Source organism: Hipposideros armiger, unplaced genomic scaffold, assembly GCF_001890085.2.
Source record: "Hipposideros armiger isolate ML-2016 unplaced genomic scaffold, ASM189008v1 scaffold_299, whole genome shotgun sequence".
Lineage (NCBI taxonomy): Eukaryota > Metazoa > Chordata > Mammalia > Chiroptera > Hipposideridae > Hipposideros > Hipposideros armiger.
Genome location: NW_017731649.1, coordinates 611,433 through 622,573, shown reverse-complemented (window position 1 = coordinate 622,573; position 11,141 = coordinate 611,433).

Genomic DNA, 11,141 nt, shown 5'->3' with positions numbered 1-11,141 from the left:
ATGTGCAAAGCAGGGCCCTGCCAGGTGATGGTGAATGAAGCTGAGAACTGCTGCCGGGTGAACGAGACACCACAGATGTCTGACGCAGCCCCTCTCGCGGCTGAATGTTTTCTTTCTGTGTTAGCTTGGGTCCCAACCGCCTGAGCTTCCTGAGGGGTGTCTTGTCCTCCACGACTGTGCGGAAGCACAGCTCCAAAGCCGTTATGGCATCCGTGGTGACCTTCCAATCTGGGGGGAGCAGGCGAGCCAACTGTCGCAGAAAATCTGTCAGACGCACACGAGTAGCTTTGCTCCCCAGACTGAGGCTCCTCTCCTTCCCCTGAGGTTTCCACACGCATGACTTACACGGCTGACCAGAAAACAAGCCCTGACTTATGACCACGAGCATCCACTGCGTAAACAGTCCGGCTTCCGTGCACTCGCTTTACCTGAGCCGCGTGACGGAGCTCGATCCAGGGCGAGCGTGTCCTCTGCAGACGCCCCTGCTCGGGGCCAGGCCGTGTGGCCTTGCTGCTCCTCGCCCCCGTCCTTCCTTGGCACTGTCGTGGAGACAAACAGAAGAGGTCTCAGCGCCTCAAAACGCAGGCGCTGAAGAAGGCGCATCGCCTCCGAGGTGAGGAGCTCCCTGACCGTCTATGTTCCCCGGTCTCCTACGAGCAGACACTGGCCAGGCCGGTGCAGCCACCGCTGCGGTGGGAACCAGCCATGACGGTGGCCTGTGAGTGCGGGAGCTGCACAGGGCCAGTGGGACTCTGGGGGGGGGGCAACGTCCTGAAGGGTGAAGCGTTGGGGCAGGCCCGTGGGGAGCCGCGTCTGTAAGGGCCCAGGAGGTGAAGGGCAGGTTCCAGCAACGGAAAGAACAGTGTGAGAGGAACAGAGGCTGAGCAGGCCAGGTGGGGAAGGGTGACAACCAGGGCGTTTGTTTAGGGACAGCGCCAAGCCATTGGAGGGTTTCTAGCAGCAGGCACGTGTTTCTAGAGATCACCCTGGGCGTTGTGTGGACAAGGATGGCACAAAGCGGGTAAACCGGTCGTGCGACGTTCACAGCAGGGACAGTGGGCAGGGTCAGCAGTGCTCAGGGGACACCCTTGCCAGGACTGGGGGGTGGACGCGGGGTCGGAGGTGGGGGCCCTTTACAGGTCCCGGGTCTCGGGCTTGAGCAGTGGGCGGAGGCGCCGTTCACTCAGGCACTAGGGACACATAACGAGCTTGGGTTTCTGCTGCTTTGTTTCCCAGAAGCGCTCTCGGGTGCTCACTCTCACACGACGCTCTTACACGCTGGTGCATGCCAGAAAATCGCCCCTCCCTCAGCACTGCAGCCGCACGTTCCCACACAGTAACAACATGGTTAAACTAACAGTAAGATGCAGAATGTCATCACTTATGTACTGAAATAGACTTACTGATACTAGAAATATTAAGATGTGGTAAGCGCGAAAGCCATGGGGGAATATGGCACACGTGCTCTCATTAACAGGAGTCCACTCATCTTCAGGAAGGAAGGGTAGGGAGGAGAAGGAAACGGGCCAGGAGGCAGCCCCCAGGAGGTAGGAGGTCAGTGTGACGCGCCGGTCACTGACGACGTGGCCCCTCCAGCGAGAATGCTCAGTGGCCACTGGTTACGGTGTCCCAGGGCTCTGCCACTGGGAGCGCAGCTCTCCGAGTCTGCCCTTGACTGGTGACAGCAGAGAGCAGGGAGAGCTGGGAGCGCGTGTGACACTGAGTGACACCGTCCATGGGGAAGGACAGCACGTGAAGTCATGCAGCTGCTGCCGGGAGGGGGCCCAGCAGTCTGGAGCGGTGTGCGTGGACCGGCGACATGGGGCGCTGCAGACAGGCAGGGCTGACAGTGAGGTGACGGGGACCCAGACGGCGGCCGCCTGCTCCGGGCCGGCTGTGGCGAGGAGATCCCGCAGATGAGTAGGTGGGTTTCGGGGTGTGGGCTGGTCTTAAGCAAGCTCCTCCCAAGGCTCCAGGGGGTGCTTGCCACGAGGTGTCTGGTGGGGGGACAGGAAGACACTCTGTCCATGAGATGGGACAGGTGGTCTGCCCCCAGCGAGGGGCCGTGTGGAGGGGCTGGGAGCAGAGATTTGCGAAGGGTGGACAAGGCTCAAGCACCTTCCATGGCGGGTGGAGAGTGGCTGACTCTGGCACCAGCGCTGTGGCAGGTAGACAGTGGGGACCGACCTTTCTATTTGTCGGTATTTTGCAGCAACTCGGTGCAGGCGCTGGGGAGGCCTCGCCGGATGGGGACACACGGAGCACTGGGGTGTGAAGGTGGCAGAGATGGCGGGGTCCTGGCTAGCTGCAAGGGAGCACTGAAATCATGGCTAAGACATCTAAGTGGCGAGTGACAGGAAGTCCTGGGACGGCTGCTGCAGGAAAACAGTGACCAGGGGACTGAAGACCGGATGGGATGGACGGACTGTGGGGCAACGGAATGAGTGAGCCACTGCTGTCGTCGGGCAGAGGCGTCCGAGTCGGTGACATGGGACGGGTGGAGAGGAGCGGGGACCAGGCAGGGGGAGGCGGGTGGTGCCCGTGGGGTGTGGGTGCAGGACAGCGGGGGGAGGCCCCTGGGTGTCCCTGTGGGGAGACACTAGTCTGCTCCAGGCCAAGGGTCAAGCCAGGCCTTGTTAGGAAGCAAACAGGAAGTCTGTGGACATTTTAATGTCGCAACATGACCATTTTTTAAAGGAAAACATTATAAAAAGTCAAGAATTTTCTGGAGAAGACAGCTATGAAAAGGGAAAGTGCGGATCACTTCCAACACTCAGTGTTAAGACTCTCTCAGGGAAAACTGAGCTCATGAAAGAAGGGTGAGAACCGTCCTCACGGTGTGGCTAGTGCTAAAAACAAAAACTGCCAAATGGCTGTAAGCTCTGCTCGGACTCGACTTTTACGCACTGTGTTCCCTACAGAGGGAGATGCTTATTCCTCTGACGGAAAAACAGATCCCAGTGGGCCAGAGTTCCCTAAAATGCAGCTATTCGGGTGGCAGAGACGAGTGGCTGCTTGTCTGCCTTCTGCTGCTGCCACACCCTGAGTTTATCCACGCTTCTGCTGAAACCCCAGGCTCTCTTAACGGTAGGACGCCACGCGACCCAATTCTGGCCAGGGAGGTGTTGGCAGTCATGGGCAGGGTTTCTGAGCAAATGACAAAGAGGGACAGACTTGCAGGTGCGTTCCCTATCTCCTTGGTCCCCCCACACACAAACCTGGCACAGGGATGTGCTACCTGGAGCCCCAGCAGCCACCCTGACGCATCTGCACAGTCGGCAGCCACTTTTGGGGGACACGTCAGTGGCTGAAGTGGCGAGTGTGTGGCCGTGGCTCCCCAGCCCTGCCTGCCGCCTCCATGCGTCTCGTGGCAGGACGACAGCCACCTGCTCCTGTCCCTTCCAGCCTCCAGCCAAACTCCACCCTCACTGAAACAGCAACAATAACCTCAGCTCTGCCTTTCTGCCAGATTAACTCACTGATACCTCTGCTGGCTCAAACTTTTACTAAAACCTTCCTCTGTTGCCAAACCCAGCTTTGTTGGCATTTGAATGTGCTTCGCTAATTTTTTAATCCTCAAATAGATCGTGGACAAGACAAGCTGACGGTCGGTCGGTGGGACCGAGGGTAGCAGAGGGCTGGAGCCCACATTAACGATGGCAGCTGTGACACCGCGGTCCTCAGACGCGGCCTTCACGACCAAGACCGTGGGGTGCAGTTTCTCTCACGTGGACGAGCTCAGGACAAACACGACGTGGAAGTGGTGGGCGCTGCTGTTGTCATGTTGAAATGACAGCAAGTAGCACGCGGGCATCAACTACTCCTCTGTGGACAGAGGGAACTAAAATGAACTAAAATTCAGATTAAGTTTCATTGAATTTGGCTCATTAGCGCTGGGATGCCCCAGGGCGCCTGGTTTAATCCCACACAGTCGCTTTGAAGTAGGACAGCAGCGGGGTGCTCAGAGGCACGAATTCTGTCCCAAATATCTGGAGAGGGAATGGAGGAGGGGGTGTGGTTAGCGCTGAGGCTCAGCTTCCTTCTTCCGTTTACACGCGGAACACACGGCAGCCGAGAGCCAGAGTCGGCCCAGCTGGACCCTGGTTATCTCCTTGATCGCCTCCGCTAACTCTTCCGCTAACTCTTCGGGGAGAAGACAAACGAGGGTCCGCCTTGTCCCCGAGAGCCGCTGGCTCACTGTCCTCGGTCCTGGGCGGCGAGGACCCAGCAGCTCACACTGCTGCCAGGGTCAGGCTTCTCCTCGACGCCCAACGATGCGTGTGAGCCTCCGCTTCGGGCCGAAGCTCCCCACTGACTGCTGCTCATGAAACTGCTTACCCAGAGTCCTCTGCTGTGCCAGCAGGAGGCCAGAGCTCACTAGCAATTAGCCTGGAAGTAAAGTGACACAAAAATGGCAGCTGAGAAGAGCTACGAGTCAGCTTGGAAAGTCTATTCCCGGTGTGAAAGTTCTTAGAAGAGTGAAGAAAGTTTTTAGAATTTTAGAAGAAAATTCTGAGATGGGGGAGCTCAGGAGAAACCCCCCGTGGCTGGGGTTATGGGGGATACACTGAGTGCATCCCGGGCCACCAGCGCCCGGCTGGGTGCCCCGTGAGCGCAGACCTGCAGACGGCACAGACATCAGGGGACATTGAGATGAACGCCCACCCTCACTGGGTGAAAGTCAGCACACGGGACATCATTCAGCTCAATCACAAGATGTGTAAAGACGTTACCTCCGCCAGTTTCAGGTGAAGAACAGCATTTTCAGTCTCCAGCTCAACGATCCGCTCCTCTTTGGCCTACAAGGAAGGACCCAGAAAGGAAAATGATCAACTTCAGTGACAGTCATCAGTCGTCGCTTCCGCCCTCAGAGCAGAGGCTCTGACATGAGCACGTAGCTATGAGAAGTCAGCTGGACAGGCCACCATGACAAGCCCCATGCCCGGGCCTGCTCCAAGCATGGCCCCCAGACCGAGCATCAGGGCTTGCGGGGAATGCAGGCGCTTGGCCCACCCACGCCAGATCGCTCAGAGCCTGCATTTTAACACGGTCTCCAGGCGACACACGCACAGGGGGTGTTAACAGGCGCTGCTCTAAGGACTCTGCTCATCAGAATCACCATTTCTTTCCTTTCTATTCATGCATTTATTCAAAAAGCATTTGTTAGAAATCTATTACATGCTAGGCTCTTGTCCAGGTGGACACAGCAGTGAGCAAATCAGGCCCACGTTCTCCTTCGGTGGGAGGGACTGGCGAGCAAGTGGACGGGTAAGTGAGCTGGGAAGCAGAGGTCAAACTAAGGCTGAAACAGTGATGTGAACAGACAGGACGGTGCCCTGTCAGGGCTGCACGGAAGCCTCGGCAAAGGGAGAGCTGGTGCAAAGGGCCGGGGGCAGGTCTGAGCCTGGTCTCCAGTGGGTGCAGTGGGCAGGCACCGGAGGTGCCCAGGAGGAGGGTCACCACGCCAGGGAAGAAGCTGCGCTTTACGCCATAGTCAGGAAGGCACTGAAGGGTTTTAAGCAGAAGAGCTTAAATAGTAACTATTTGCAGTAAATGCTGAGAAAGCCGGCAATGAGAGGCCTTCACGGAGAGGGAGGCGCCAGTTTCCAGGAAGGCGGGCTCAGGGCCGGTCCTCTGCGCCCGGCGCCCTCCTCCCACATGCTGCTGGCACGCAGCTCACGGACAGTCGTGACCCTTTCGGGACAGTCGCTTCACGACTGGTTACCCAGCCGAAACCTGCCGTCTTCTGGCTTTCTGTTCCCAACTTCGGTCAATTTTACCTCCTAATAGAATCCCGCAGATACTTCCACACAAGTCCACTTAGTTCTAAGGCCTCGCCGTGTCTTCCCTGACAACTGCAACGGCCAATGCCTGCCCGTCAACATCATGGGCACGGACTCACTTACCCACAGCCACCCACCCAGAGGGTTCAAGTCAGTGGCTTTTAAGACATTCAGACTCGTGCAGCCATCACTAAGATTAATTTTAGAGTATTTTCATCACCCTACTTAGCCATCACCCCCTAACTCCCCCCAATCCAACCCTAGGGAACCACTAATCTACTTTCCATCTTTACAGATGTGCCAGTTCTGGACATTTGGTGTAAATGGAACCAGTCTGCAGTCCTTTATGACTGGCTTCTTACAGCACCACATTTTCAAGGCTCAAGGAATGCAGTAGCATCTGTCAGGACTTCATTGCTTGGTACGCCCGATAATGTCCCTTTGTGCAGAGGTACAACTCTACCCATCACTGGCGGGCGGGAGGACCTTTGGGTTGTCTCACCTTCCCGGCTGGTATGAGTGAAACTGCGGTGACGTTTCTGTACCCTGACCCCCACCCCACCCCAGTGCACACGTGCCTTCCTTCTGCTGACGTCCATTCCTAGGAGTGGAGTGGTGGAGAGGCACTGCCAGACTGTCCTCCGTGCATTCCAGCAGTGTGTGGAGTTCCAGCCTCTCTACATCCGTGCTGACACCTGCCGTCACCCACCCTTTGGGCAGAGCCATCCTGGCGGGTACGAGGGGGCACGGCCCTGGCTTTGACCTGCATTGCCCGGTGGCGAGGACGTTGAATATCTATCTTCAAGTACAAGTCTTTGGTTACATGTCTCCCAAAGCATGTTTCTTTCTTTGATGATATTGCAAGCCGAATTGTTTTCTTAATTTCATTTTTGGTTTGTTCATTGCTACAGAACAGAAATGCAGTTGATTTTGCATCTTGACCTTGTATCCCCCAACCTCGCTTGTTACTGCTGTATGTGTGTGTTCAGCAGGATTTTCTCCGTAGGAGGTCACGTCATCTGCAAACAGAAATAGTGTCACTTCTTTCTGATGGAGGGGCCTTTTTCTTCCCGCCGTTTTGCCTCCTCTCCCTGACTGGCACCCCCGGAACGATGCTGAATGGAGGTGGTGAGAACGGACATGGTTGGCTTGCTGCTTTCACCGTTAAGTGTGATGTTAGTGGTGGGGTTTTCACGGATGTCCTTAATCAGATTGAGGAATTCCCTTACATTCCTAGCTTTTCACTGTTCATCATGAAGGGGAGCTGGATTTTGTCAAACATGTTTTCTGGCCTCCTGAAATGACCATGGTGATGCTCTCCTCTATTCTGTTAATATGATCCATTATAGAAACTGGTTTTCAAATGCTAGACTGACCGTGAATTTCTGGGAAAAGCCCACTGGGTCATGATGTATAACCCTTTGTATATGCCGCTGGGTTCAGTTTGCCAGTATTTGAAGACATTTGCATCTATTTTCACAAGAAACATTGCTCTGTAGTTTTCTTTTCTTGAAATGTTTTTGTGTGGTTTTGGTATCAGGGAAAGACCAGCTTCATGGAACAGAAAAATGTTCCTTCCTCTTCTGTTTTTCAGAAGAGTTTGAGAAGGACTGGTGTCAATTCCTCTTTAAATGTCTGATAGAACTCATCGGTGAAGTCATCTGGGCCTGGATTTTACTTTGTAAGAGATTTTTTTTTTTTTAAGCTGAGCCATCCTGCCACCTGTTGGCAGCTCAGCGGCTGCTCAGCTCAGACCGGGAATCGAACCACTGTTGCTCAGAGCTCACACTCTTGAGCGAGCTCTTAACCAACTGAGCCAATCTCAGTTGGAGATTTTTGATTACTAACTTAATCTCTTTACTCGTAGTTCTGTTCAAATTTTCTACTTCTTGAATCAGTTTTGGTAGTTTGTGTCTTTATAGGAATTTGACCATTTCACTAGATTATCTAATTTGTTAGCTTTGTTGTTCACAGCATTGTCTTATAATCCTTTTTATTTCTTCAAGGTTGAAAAGTAATATCCTCTATTTTATTCTTGATTTTAGTAACGAGTCTTCTGCCTTTTCAGTCAGTCAAGCTAAAGGCTTGTAGATTTTGTTTCTTTTCAAAGAAACAACTTCATGTTTTGTTGATTTTTGTCTATAGTTTTTTCTATTCTCTATTTCATTTAATTCTACTTTAATCTTTATCTTTTCCTTCCTTCTATTAGTTTTGGGTTTCATTTTCTCTGTTTTATCCAGGGTCTTGAGATAGAAGGTTAGGTTGTTGGTATAAGATCTACCTTACTTTTCAATACAGGTGTTTACCTGTATAAATTTCCCAGCTTTAGCTGCATCCCATAAATTTTCGCATGCGGTATCTTCATTTTCATTCATCTCAAAAATACTTCCTGTCTCCTTTGTGATTTCTTCTTTGATGTATTGGTTATTTAGGAATGTCTTATTTTCACATATTTGTGTATTTTGTAAATTTTTTTCTTTTTAATATTTAAGTTCTCTCTATTATAATCAGAGAACATTATATGACTTTTATCTTTTTCACTTTATCTAGGCTTGTTTTATGGCTTAGCGTATTGTCTATCCGGGAGAATGTTGAATATGCACTTGAAAAGGTGTGTTTTGTTGTTGGGTGGTGGAGTGTTCTATAGATGTCTATTAGGTCCAGTTGGTTTAATAATGTTCAACTCTTCTGTATCCTTGCTGGTCTTCTGCCTAATTCATCCATTATTGAAAGTGGAGTAAGTCTCCCACTATTATTTCTGAGTTGCCTTTTTCTCCCTTCAATCCTGTTAGTTTTGCTTCACTAATTTTAGGGCCCTGTTGTGAGGTGCATATATATTTATAATTTTATATGTCCCTGATAGATGGACTCTTTGGTCATTATAAAATGTCCCTGTTCATCTCTAGTAACATTCTTTTGTCTTAAAGTTTATTTTGTCTGATATTAGTATAGTGTTTTCTTGTGGTTGATGGTTGCTTATCTTTTTCCATTCTTTTACTTTCAACCTATTTGTATCTTTAAATCTAAAATGTCTCCTATAAACAGCATATAGCTGGACTTTGCTTTTTTTCCAGTATGACGATCTCTGCCTTTTGACTGGATTGTTTAATCCATTTACATTTAACAATAGTGACATGAATTATGTCTAAAATTTAATTTTTTGCTTTCTATGTGTCTCTTGTTTTTTCTGTTCCTCTATCCCTCTTTTACTGCTTCCTTTTGCAGTAAGTGGATATTTTCTGGTGTAACACTTTCATTCCTTTGACGATCTTTTCAGTATTTTTTGTTATTTTTCTTAACAGTTGCTCAAAAGCCTGTCCTCTACATGTGAACCTGGAAGAACTGACTCCACATTTATAGTGACAATACCAGTGAGGGTTAGAAACCTTATTCATACAGAGCTACAGTCTCCTTTCCCATTTTCAGTGTTACTACCGTTACACATATTACATCTACACATGTCACAAATGCAATAATACATTGCGATATTGATTCATATAATGAGATCATAGAATAAATATTCTATCACTACTGTTCTCCCAGTTTCTCCATTCTTCTCATTTATCTGTTCTCTCACTTTCATAATTTAAGTGCTAGTATTTGAGGATTTTCACTCTTCATTTCTCCCTTTTCCAAAAGGTGAAGATAATCTTACTTTACATTCCTTCTTTATCTCTTCAAGTTCAAAACAGTAAACTTTAAATAAATAAAGACTTTTTACTTATTACTGTGTGTGTCAAACTGGAATCATTGTCAAATGTGTCAGACCATGCTATAAACAAAACCATGCTATCAACCAATTATCTGTAAATGGTTTCTTAGAAAATCTTAAGAATTCAGCATAAAAATATTTGGGCCTTGGAATAAAGCATTTTAAAGTGATTTCTGAAAATCCTCAGAGAGAATTTTAATAGTTTATCCTGCCTCACTATAGAAAAATATTTTATTCAAGACTTTTGGGTAACTGAAAGAAAAAAATATATTGCTATAATTATTACTTCATATAATTTCATGTTCATTAAAGAAGAAAAGAAAGAACAGCAAGCATATATTTATAGGATTTGTCTTATTTACTTTCTTCACCGTTTCTGGTTGTCTTCATTTGGTTCTTTAGCTGTGGATTCAAGTTACCATCTGGTGTCATTTTCTCACTCCATTAAAACTTTGCTCCCATCCAACTCCTTTGTGCTATTTTTTTTAAATTTGTCATATATATTACATTTCTATATGCGATAGGTCCAACAATACAATTATACACACATTGTTATATACAATTGATTTTTAAATCACTTAAGAGAAGAAAGAAGAATAAATATACATTTACACGCTCTTTTGTAATTACAGAATTATCTTTACTGGTATTCTTTGTGGATTTGCATTTGCATGTGGGTTCACTGGCTTTCAGTGAACAGCTTCCTTTACAGTCTCTTATAAGAAAGGCCTGTTAGAAACAAATTCTCTCAAATTTTGTTTACATGTGAGTGCTTTTATTTTGCCTTCATTTTTGAAAGGCAGTTTTTTCTGGATACAAGATTCTTGGTTGACAAGCTTTTTCTTTGAGAACTCTGTCATCCCACTGCCCTCTGACCTCCTTGCTGCTGATGGAAAGTCAGCCAGCAGTCCATTTGAGTTGATGTGCTAAGTCGTTTCTTCCCGCTTTTCTCTTTCAATATTGTTACTGTGATGTGTGTGGATAGGAATCTCTTTGTATTTGTCCTGCTTGGAGTCTGTTAAGCTTCTTTGATGTGTAGCAAACTTTGGCAAATTTGGGGAGTTCTGAGCCATTATTTCCTTGAATATTTTTTCTGCTCCTTCCTTTCTCTCTTCTGTCCTGGTACGCCCATGATATATATGTTGGTGCACTTCAAGTTTTCTCACCTTTTTCTGAGGTTCTATTCATTTTTCTTCCTTGTATTTTTCTCTTCGTTCTTAGGGTTGCAACATAATCCCTACCAATCTTTCTTAAAGTTTGCTGATTTTTTTTCTCATTCAGATCCACTCTTGAGCGCCTCTAGTTTAGTAATTTTAGTTATTTTCAACTTGAGGATTATCATTTAAAAATAATTTCTATCCTCTTATTGATATTTTCTATTTGATGAGACACTATCATATCTTCCTTTACTTCTGTAAATGTAGTTTCTTTTAGTTCTTTGAACATATTCATATTGGCTGCTTTGAAGTCCTTGCTTTTTCAGTTCAGCATCTGGGCCCTCTCAGAGAGTCTCTGTTGTCTGATTTTCCCCGTGTAAGAGGCTCTTTGCTATTTCTTCTCATGTCTTATAATTCTTTTGTTGTTGAAAGCTGGACATTTTAGGCACTATATTGTAGAAACGTTGGATACTGATTCCCCCCCCCCCC